Source organism: Pseudorasbora parva, chromosome 6 (assembly GCF_024679245.1).
Source record: "Pseudorasbora parva isolate DD20220531a chromosome 6, ASM2467924v1, whole genome shotgun sequence".
Classification (NCBI taxonomy): Eukaryota; Metazoa; Chordata; class Actinopteri; order Cypriniformes; family Gobionidae; genus Pseudorasbora; species Pseudorasbora parva.
This window is the reverse complement of record NC_090177.1, coordinates 13,012,380-13,023,630: the sequence shown is the minus strand read 5'-3', so window position 1 is coordinate 13,023,630 and position 11,251 is coordinate 13,012,380.

Below are 11,251 nucleotides of genomic sequence, written 5' to 3'. Positions count from 1 at the left end.
CTTGCCTTTCTACTTTTGTTTTGTTTTTGTTTTTTTGCACATAAATATTTGTTAGTTTTTTCATAAGTTGAGAATGAATATCAATATCCTCAATCTGATTTGATCTGATTTATACCATTGTTTCAGAAAGAAATTATTAATTTTCAGATTTCAAATAAATTATGCTCTTTTGAATTTTTATTTATAAAATAAATCCTGAAAATTGTATCATGGTTTCTTTCCACAATACGAGCAGTAAATCATCATATTAAATCATATTGCACTATGTAGTATTTTTGCAGTAAAATATCCCAAAACCACTAGGCCAGTGTTATATATTTTGTTCAGTTGAGTACTTACAATATCCCAAATGTTTCCAACTATTTGTAAATTGTGAGAATTTCTATTTTAACCAATGATCAAGGACTGGGGACGTGTGAGCATAGCGTTTGAGGGAGTCGCCTGTCAATAGCGTCATATCTGCGTTACCCTCGGTTTTATTCTGCAGAAGCGTTTTTTTTTCTTAGCAGTGTGAACATGTCACAGCAGCGCCGAGCGGACACACAGAGTAACGTCATTAACATAATTGTAAACACACTTAAATGTATCTAATATGATGAACAGAGCTGTTTTACCTTATAATCATGAACGAAAACGTGGAAATAATGCAGGCGCCCGGCGACTGTGTCTCGTCCCGTCATAATAAAAGTTCCGGTGCTCGCGAGCCGTGTGTTTGTTTAACAATCGCTCCAGCGGCTGTGCTCAGCTCCACAACACCCGGTCCTGCTCTGCTTTACACTACAGTAACAGTTTCTGCCCGAGTTCTCTTTTCCACCGGCTGTGAGGTGAAGACCACATGTCCCAAGATACTGCACTCACACTTGGCGTCAAACTACGCCTTTTAGAATACGCTTCCTCCAGTGGACGGAAAGTTGCATAGTGCACCTTTAAATGATTTCTGAAGGATCACGTGACGCTGAAGACTGGAGTAATGATGCTGAAAATTCTGCTTTGATCACAGGAATACATTTCATTTTAAAATACATTGAAGAAATATTAAACGTTTTTTAAATTGTAGTAATTTTTTTCACAACTTTACTGTTTTACTGTATTTGTAATCAAATAAATGGCGCCTTGGTAAGCATAAGATACTTATTTAAAGGGGGGGTGAAACACTCAGTTTCAGTCAGTGTCATGTCAATCTTGAGTACCTATAGAGTAGCATTGCATCCTGCATATCTCCGAAAAGTCTTTATTTTTTTTATAATTATATAAGAAAGATGCGCTGTTCCGAGTCTTTCCGAAAAAAGCCGAGCGGGTGGGGGCGTATCGTGTGAGCGGAGCTAAATAATGACGTGTGCAGCAGCGCGCTGCAGTGAGGAAAGTGAGTCGCTCTGTGAGGAAAGTGATTCGCTCTGTGAGGAAAGTGATTCGCTCAGTGAGGAAAGTGATTCGCCCGCCGCGTGAGGAAAGTGATTCGCCCGCCGCGTGAGGAAAGTGATTCGCCCGCCGCGTGAGGAAAGTGATTCGCCCGCCGCGTGAGGAAAGTGATTCGCCCGCCGCGTGAGGAAAGTGATTCGCCCGCCGCGTGAGGAAAGTGATTCGCCCGCCGCGTGAGGAAAGTGATTCGCCCGCCGCGTGAGGAAAGTGATTCGCTCGCCGCGTGAGGAAAGTGATTCGCTCGCCGCGTGAGGAAAGTGATTCGCTCGCCGCGTGAGGAAAGTGATTCGCTCGCCGCGTGAGGAAAGTGATTCGCTCGCCGCGTGAGGAAAGTGATTCGCTCGCCGCGTGAGGAAAGTGATTCGCTCGCCGCGTGAGGAAAGTGATTCGCTCGCCGCGTGAGGAAAGTGATTCGCTCGCCGCGTGAGGAAAGTGATTCGCTCGCCGCGTGAGGAAAGTGATTCGCTCGCCGCGTGAGGAAAGTGATTCGCTCGCCGCGTGAGGAAAGTGATTCGCTCGCCGCGTGAGGAAAGTGATTCGCTCGCCGCGTGAGGAAAGTGATTCGCTCAGTGAGGAAAGTGATTCGCTCAGTGAGGAAAGTGATTCGCCCAGTGAGGAAAGTGATTCGCCCAGTGAGGAAAGTGATTCGCCCGCCGCGTGAGGAAAGTGATTCGCTCGCCGCGTGAGGAAAGTGATTCGCTCGCCGCGTGAGGAAAGTGATTCGCTCGCCGCGTGAGGAAAGTGATTCGCTCGCCGCGTGAGGAAAGTGATTCGCCCAGTGAGGAAAGTGATTCGCTCAGTGAGGAAAGTGATTCGCTCAGTGAGGAAAGTGATTCGCTCAGTGAGGAAAGTGATTCGCTCAGTGAGGAAAGTGATTCGCCCAGTGAGGAAAGTGATTCGCCCGCCGCGTGAGGAAAGTGAGTCGCTCTGTGAGGAAAGTGAGTCGCTCTGTGAGGAAAGTGAGTCGCTCTGTGAGGAAAGTGAGTCGCTCTGTGAGGAAAGTGAGTCGCTCTGTGAGGAAAGTGAGTCGCTCTGTGAGGAAAGTGAGTCGCTCTGTGAGGAAAGTGAGTCGCTCTGTGAGGAAAGTGAGTCGCTCTGTGAGGAAAGTGAGTCGCTCTGTGAGGAAAGTGAGTCGCTCAGTGAGGAAAGTGAGTCGCTCAGTGAGGAAAGTGAGTCGCCCGCCGCGTGAGGAAAGTGAGTCGCTCTGTGAGGAAAGTGATTCGCTCAGTGAGGAAAGTGATTCGCCCGCCGCGTGAGGAAAGTGAGTCGCTCTGTGAGGAAAGTGATTCGCTCAGTTAGGAAAGTGATTTGCCCGCCGCGTGAGGAAAGTGAGTCGCTCTGTGAGGAAAGTGATTCGCTCAGTGAGGAAAGTGATTCGCCTGCCGCGTGAGGAAAGTGAGTCGCTCTGTGAGGAAAGTGATTCGCCCGTCGCGTGAGGAAAGTGCTAATACAGATCGACCGCCGGCCTATCAGTGGGTAAGTCAGTAGCTACTGGTTATATCACCTGTTTAGCATCCTACAAGCCAGCGCTTTGATGGGCGTAGCCTGTTGCTTTCGCTCTCTCCCTCGCTCTCTCTCACGCGCTTCCGGTAGAATTGTCCGTAAGGCCCATACAAGGAAATTCCGCCCCCGTTAACGTCAAAGGGGACGCATGATCTCAAAAAACTTGCCGAAACTTATGACTAACCGGAAGTAGTATTTTTGACAAAGAAATACTCCCATCAAACGTCCACCTTAACTTTTGAAACTTTGTCTATGTTTAGTATGGGATTCCATGTCTTTAACAGTGTAAAAAGATCAGTATGCATGAAACAGCATTTCACCCCCCCTTTAAAGAAATAATCTTACCAACCCCAAACTTTTAAACACCGATCAGGCATAACCTTTTGAAGTAAATAACACTGATTATCTCTTCATCACGGCACCTTTTAGTGGAGGGGATATATTAGGCAGCAAGTGAACATTTTGTCCTCAAAGTTGATGCGTTAGAAGCAGGAAAAATGTGGAAGCGTAAGGATTTGAGCAACTTTAACAAAGGTCAAACTGTGACGTCTAGACAACTGGGTCAGATCATCTCTAAAACTGAAGCTCTCGTGGGGAGTTCCTGGTTTGCAGTGGTCAGTATCTTTCAAAAGTGCTCCAAGGAAGGAACAGTGGTGAACCAGTGACAGGGTCATGGGCGGCCAAGGCTCATTGATGCACGTGGGGAGTGAAGGCTGGCCCGTGTGGTCTGATCAAAAAGACGAGCTACTGTGGCTCATATTGCTCATATAAGTTAAAGCTGGTTCTGATAGAAAGGTGTCAGAATACACAGTGCATCAGGGTTAGTTGCGTATGGGGCTTCATAGCTGCAGACCGGTCAGAGTGCCCATGCTGACCCCTGTCCACCGCCGAAAGCACCAACAGTGAGCAACAGAAATGGAAACCGGAGCAATGGAAGAAGGTGGCCTGGTCTGATTAATCACATTTACTTTTACATCACGTGGATGGACATGTGCCGATATCAATTTTTCATGTTGCGATTAATTTGCGACGCTTTTATCACGGTGTATGATTATCACGATATTAAAATAAGTTGTAAAATAAGTGTTGTCATAGCATAACCACTTTAAGAACTATTTTTGTAATAACAAAAATAACTGAATGTTTAAATTTAAGTGCAAAAGAATTAGGCTACGAACAACAGGTAACAAATTACAATAATGTCTCATTATTTAATGCATTAACTAAGATTGAGCAACAGCTACATTTGGTACAGAAAGTATAATGTTTTTGGTAATGTTAGTTAAGAAATACTGATCATTGTTAGTTTTATCTTAGGTCCATTAAAAAAGTTCTTTTGATTTTGATTTTAATGTTATTAAACAGTAACTAAGAAATGAACATTACTTAGAATAATTTATTCTTTATAAGTATTTTTCATTGTCAGTTTGGTAATAATGAATTAACATATTAACTAATGTAGTCGTATGTCTGTTGGACAAATATTCCAAAAAATTCGAATCATTAGGGCATGTTGTAGTCCAGATTAAAACAATGTTTAAGTTTGAAAATAAATAGCCTATTAAGTATTTGGTGCTGTGATGAACAACATTGAGATTACAAAAACGAATGGCTGTTTTAAAAACTTCTTCACTAGTGCAGTTGCTTTTGTTTGCGGATATTGTAAGTTTTCATTCAGCCCGTCTCCTTCACCCGTTCAGTCATGTGCAAACGCACGTTGGGCTTGTTTACATCTGAGCGCGTGTCCCTTTGACGCAGAATAGCGGTGTTAAGCATTTATACGGTTGATGAGCAAAGTATTCTTGAGTGCATTATAAAAAAATTAATAGTTGTTAATAAATTATTTACGATATTTTGAAGTGCCCACGATAACAATATTGTGCATATTCATTATCGTGATATATCGCATTACCGAAAATCGGCACATGCCTACACGTGGATGGCCAGGTGCGTGTGCGTCGCTTACCTGAGGAACACATGGCACCAGGATGCACTGTTGGAAGAAGCCGACGGCAGTGTGATGCTTTGAGCAATGTTCTGCTGGAAAACCTTGGGTCCTGCCATCCATGTGGATGTTACTTTGACACGCACCACCTACCTAAGCATTGTTACTGACCATGTACACCCTTTCATTGAAACGGTATTCCCTGGTGGCTGTGGCCTTTTTCAGCAGGATAATGTGCCCTGCCACAAAGCAAAAATGGTTCAGGAATGTTTTGAGAAGCACAACGAGTTTAAGGTTGACTTGGCCTTCATATTCCCTAGATCTTAATCCAATTGAGTGTCTGTGGGATGTGCTGAACAAACAAGTCTGATCGATGGTCCGGTCCCACCTCGCAACTTACAGGACTTAGGGATACTTCACCACCTTTTTTATGGCGGAAATAGCACTTCTGAGAGTACTTCGACTCGGCGCAGTAAAAAGGCCCGGCTGAAACATCCCCCCTCACATCTCCCCCTCCCTCTCTCATTTCTGTCAATATAGGGGAGGTGGAGATGTGAGAGAGGATGTTTCAGCCGGGACTTTTTACTGCGCCGAGTCGAAGTACTCTCAGAAGTGCTGTTCCGCCATACATTATAGTTCTCCTTTTTAATCCACTAAGAAAAATGCTATGTTTTATGTCATCATACTTGATCGTTCAACTATTCGTGTAACAGTATTTAAATAGTGAAAACGAGGAGGTGTCTGGTCACTTCTAACTTGATCTCTGTTTGGTACCATAGTGAATGAACTGGGCTTAGTGGGCTAAGCTAAAAGCTATCTGATCGTCACCGCGTGTCAGAGTGATTAGACAGCACTAGGTAACTTTTCAACCTTCATAATATATTTTCAAGACTCTTGTGATGATACATCCACTTACAATAGGTTGAATGACACGTCTGCCATAGCCTGATGGGGTCTGTATCGTTTTTAATCGTACTTTTAAACTTCGGATTTCGGGTAGTAACCCGAGAACAAAAAGAACTACAAAATTCGACTGCTTTACGGCATATATGTGTATATACATACATTCGGATGTGGAGCCCAACTATCGTTTGTTTGTCAGATGTTATACTCATGTCCAAAGCAGCACAGAAAAATAAGAGAGCAAAGGTTTTGTTGGAGGAAAGCAATAAGAGGAAACGAAAAAGGGATAGGATTAAAGGCCGGACGAGGATCAACATTGGGCAAGTGTTTGCTCGTTGGTGTGAGCTGAAGGAGGCGTGTCCGACTGATGCTGACTTGGCTGTCATGCTTGCTATGGTTATTACCTACCACTCAAACATTGAGTTGAAGTGTAAAATGGTAACCATTAGACTATAGGCTACTATAATGACGCTGACATGTAAACGTGAGCATCGCGATCATTTGGCGTTTGAAAAAAAATAAAACCCATGAAATTATATTCATATGACATGCTGAAACATATGCCACTGTACCTGGGATGAAGACATTTCACAGGCGACGCAAGCAGAACTCCAGCATGTGAACTCCTCCTGCAATGTTCAGGGTAACTGTTAGTGATGCCAGGTCGGCTTTTTTCCAACCCGTGGGTCCTGCTTTTATAAAGTTATTTGGCCCGCCCTGCACCACATATTTTTACAACCCGCTCTGCACCTGTGACCATTAAATAGACATACGCGGTCCGCGGCTATCATAGTTGTCATGTCAACAAATGCACATGTGCATCCCCTGATGTAGGATGACAGAGTTTACGACAGTAGTAGAGGACAATATTTTTTCCCAACTGTAGGGGGACCCCGAGAGCAAACGTTACCTAGTGTTGATTTAAGTGCACGCACTGACACGAGAGGTATGTATCAACTCTTAGTCAAGGGAATAACATGGTTTAATATGAAAAAGCGGTGAAGTATCCCTTTAAAGGATCTGCTGCTAACATACTGGTGCCAGATACCACAGCACACCTTCAGGGGTCTAGAGAAGTCCATGCCTCGACAGGTCAGGGCTGTTTTGGCAGCACCAACGCTATATTAGGAAGGTGGTCATAATGTCAGGTCTGATCGGTGTGTGGGCGTGTATTTTAAACAATATACCATACTGTTTCAATCAATAAACAAATATTGTAATAAAATATAGATTAGTATTCAGTCTTTCACTATAGCACAAAATCTATACTCCTGTATATATTTATATTAACAACTTTATTTAAAATTATACCACTGTGCCTTTTATACCACACTAAAGATTGAAAAACTTCAGCACTGTAATGCATCATAAGTTTCTTAGAAATCAGAGATAATTAACTGTCAAAAGTATATGGAAAGTGAGTACATGAGAGAATTTGAGTGTGTTCTCTATGCGTTTAATGCTTTATGCATTCTTTGTCTTGCATTTCCACCAAGGCAAATGATGGATGACCAATATCCATAATCTGTTCTTAAAGTTTTGCCATTCATCGTGAGCCTTAATGTGATTGGAGAGCCTTCTCAACGGATAAATGATCCATTTTGGCATCAGCCTGCATCACAGTGATGCTAATTTCCGCTCTATACAAACTTCAGCAGAGATCCTCATTTGCATTCGTAGCCTATAACATAATGAATATGCAAAAAGGCTGAATCAGGCCAACTACTTGGACATTTTGTCATAATACGCAGTGCTGTTTAATGTTTGTTTTTAATTTAATTTTCAATGTACTGCAGATGGAGAGGAAGTTAGGGGACACAAATTATGCATCATCAAAAACCCAAAACAAACAAACAGCTGAATTCAGTCAAACGTGCATTAAGATATGGCCTAAGGTCTCCTTTAGACCAAAGCAGTAAACCATACATAAAAATGAGTGAATCAAAACTAAGGCCACTTAGTTTAGGCTGTTCAACCAAGTCTAATTTATCATCTAAAACGTGTGCATATTTTATTTATTCATAAAGTAGCCATGTAATTAATATATATAATATCACTTACATCACTTCTTAGACACTTTTTATAATGCAATGGAAAAACCTGGAGGTGAAAAGAACAAGTGAATCATTTCTTTAAAAGTAAATGATACCCTCTTCGGCTGCTTTATATTCGTTGTTTACGTCTGTGTTTAGTTGCAGGTATTGCTCAGCTCTTGGCACTGGCTCTAGCTTCTAGAGGAGAGTGTGTTCAGGCCAGCTCATTCTTTACAGCGAGCAGTCCACAGACCTTGTGTTTGGCCATAAATCACACATCTATGAGATCGACCCTCTTTCCCTTTCGTTCTGCTTAAACCCTTTGGTACATGACGCTGTATTGGCTTATTAAGGACAGCAGACGCTGATTTGATTAGAAGGCCTCTGTCTGTGGGGAGCAATATAACAAAAACAGCCTGACAGTTTAGTGTTCTGTAGAAATAAAATGCGGAAATGTGTGTTTGTCCGTGCAGCCATGATGAAATGAGCTTTGTCCAAAATTGAATACTTCCCTACTATATTCCAGTACTTATGTATTCGTGTGTCCGAATATAGTACTGGAAAAACAGTATGCATACTATATAGAGTGGTACTTTTTTTTTTTTTTAAGAAGGTTGCGAAATGAATTCAAATTCAAATGTACAGTTACTTGTTTTTGGACGCTTTTTTTTTAATTAAATTAAAAATTAGTAATCAAAAAGCTTGTCTAATTAACTGAAATAGTTTTAAAACACTTATAAAATTTAACAATAATTTATTAAAAGTAAAAAAAAATACATTGATAGAACCCTATGAAATACATTTTATTTTTCAAATTCCATTTTATTTTTCTGTTTTAAGTTTTCTGGATTGCATTTTAAATAGTTTAATTAAATTGTAATAATCAATGATTTAATAGTCAATGATTTAAGAATTAATTCTATGAAATGTTTTTTTTCTTTTTCAGAATTTTTGTTGCTGTGTATTTACATTTTTCTGGCAATCAATTGAAGGCATAAAACATTAATTTCTTTTAAAGGGTTAGTTCACCCAAAAATGAAATTGATGTCATTAATGACTCACCCTAATGTCGTTCCTCACCCGTAAGACCTCCCCGTAAGACCTCCCGAAATGTCAACAGAGCTCAACTGCACTGTGTTGCCAAGTCCACTTTTTTTTCCGCGGGTTGTTTCCTATGTCCGCTGGTTGAAGCGACTATTATGTGATATATGGACCAATGAGTGCAAATTTTAGCAGGCAACCTTGCCAAAATAACACACATTTTTCCCCCAAACACCAGTTTTTTCTGGAGAACCCCCCCCCCCCCCCCCCCCCCCCCCGAGAAGCTATTGTTTTGGGCTAGTAGTTGGCGGTACAAACTTGGCAACCCTGTCTGCACGCACGCTGGAATAAACGATCTTTGTCGGTGTTGTAGAAAAATAAAAGAATTTAATGATACACAGAGCACTTACCCAACATGATCATCATTTTTCAGAGAAATAGTGAAGGTGATTGCATATACAAACAAAGCTCTGTGCTTAGGATTCGAACATATATAATCCAAGCCCCTTTAATGAAATGCATGATTACGTTACTGTTTATCATGTTTTCGTCATTGTCTAAAGCCCGCCCTGATTAATTCATTGGTCTGAACAGTTTCTGTTCGGAGATAATTATTCCTTTATGGATCGAGGCCAGACTGAACTGCCCGACCTAAAAAATTTGTGGGCGGGGCTAAGTTCGGCTTGCTATGATATTATGGTAATTTTTCTGAAATTAAACTGTATGTAACTCTGGATATGAAGTTTGTGCATCCGTGTACTCATATAGTGAGACGGCAGAGGCTGAAAACACGCTAGCACCATACCCGAGACACGCAGAACATTCATATTTAAATAGTTGTTTTGCAGTTTAATATTCGCAGACAGTAGTCTATATCGCAACCTACTTTTGATTTATTCATTCAAGATTTGACATTTTATGTGAAATTCTGCGTTATACAGTAAAATCTGTTTTTATGACTGGATTCTGCGACTTCGTCCGTGTTTTCCTAATTGCGTAATTCATAGTCTGTGGTCTCATTGTAATAATAATAAAAACACTAATGTAATAATAAATCATCAAAACTTTTTTTTAAAGTAATAAATCACAATTTTTCTTCTATGTTTTAATTTGAACAGTTTAAAGCTCAGTTATGCAGCACTTTGTTTGACAAAAAGTTTGTTTAATTAAATTAAGATACATTACTTGTAATGTTTTATGCCTTCATTTGATTATCAGAAGATATGCAACACTGCATTTGTTGGAAATCTTTTCATAGAAATTAAATTTAAAAAGAAAAAAAGTTTTTATGAATTAATTTAAGTAGTAGGTAGCCTACTATTTACTAGTGAATATTACAGTATCCAAACATCAGAGACAAATGCAGACAGCGACCAAGACAGTTCTGGCATAATACATGGCATAATGTCAATAACTCTTCTATAAATACTTACTGTTTCTTTAAAGTTATTGATGTAAACAGCCCCTAAAGTACCGAAAAAAGGTACCCGGTACTGATACCAGTACAGATTAAAATATGAATAGTATCCAACCCTAGGTTCATGTGTGCACCATTATCATTGTTGGATGAGTTACACGTTAGAGAACAAACCCCAAATCGTTTATATAAGTAATATTGAAAGTGATGCTTGTCTTCGAAAGCACAATTAAAACAAAGATGACTGGATTGTTTTTTTCTTGTTTTTTTTTCTTGTTTGGTATCACTGTGTGGAGAGGGCATGTGAGGAAATGCCTCATGATAAACGATGTCCTGCAAAGGAGCCAAAAAGAACTTAGAGTTTCAGTGCTCACAGAATAATACGGTGGTGCATTCAGCACTGTGAGCAGCATTTCTCTCGGCTCCAATCACGAGGGCAAAGGCGCAATAATGCCTGTGTGCAAATTTCTTTTCTTCTTTTTTCCCCTATTGGCTCTGATGAAGAAGTCTAATAATGAGCACAGGAGACAAATGTTCCTTCTCATTTCTCTGTGAAATGCATTCCTGTTTAACTGTTAATTGTCAGGCACAGCACAAGCAGTCCCCATTCTCCAATGAAATTAAACAAGATAAGTTGTGTTTAACCATACTGTACTTTGAAGCAAACCTGCAATGGTTTATCACTCAAATATAATTGCTCTTTTATTTGTTGGTAATTTATGGGTCAGTTGACCACAATATCGGTGTTACTTTCTTGCCATTCTTAATTTTCACAAAAGTAATTTCCATAAAACAAAACACATTAATACACTCTTTACTGTATCATTACAGCAGGGAGATCAACCCTGGTATGATTATATTTGAATGCAATGTTTCAGACTGATTTAAATCAGTAACTCGTATGTTTGAAATGTCAAATAACTGGATTCGAGTAATTTATCCTGGGAATTAGGGTTTTTTATTGTTGTTTTTTATTATGCCAAATAATAG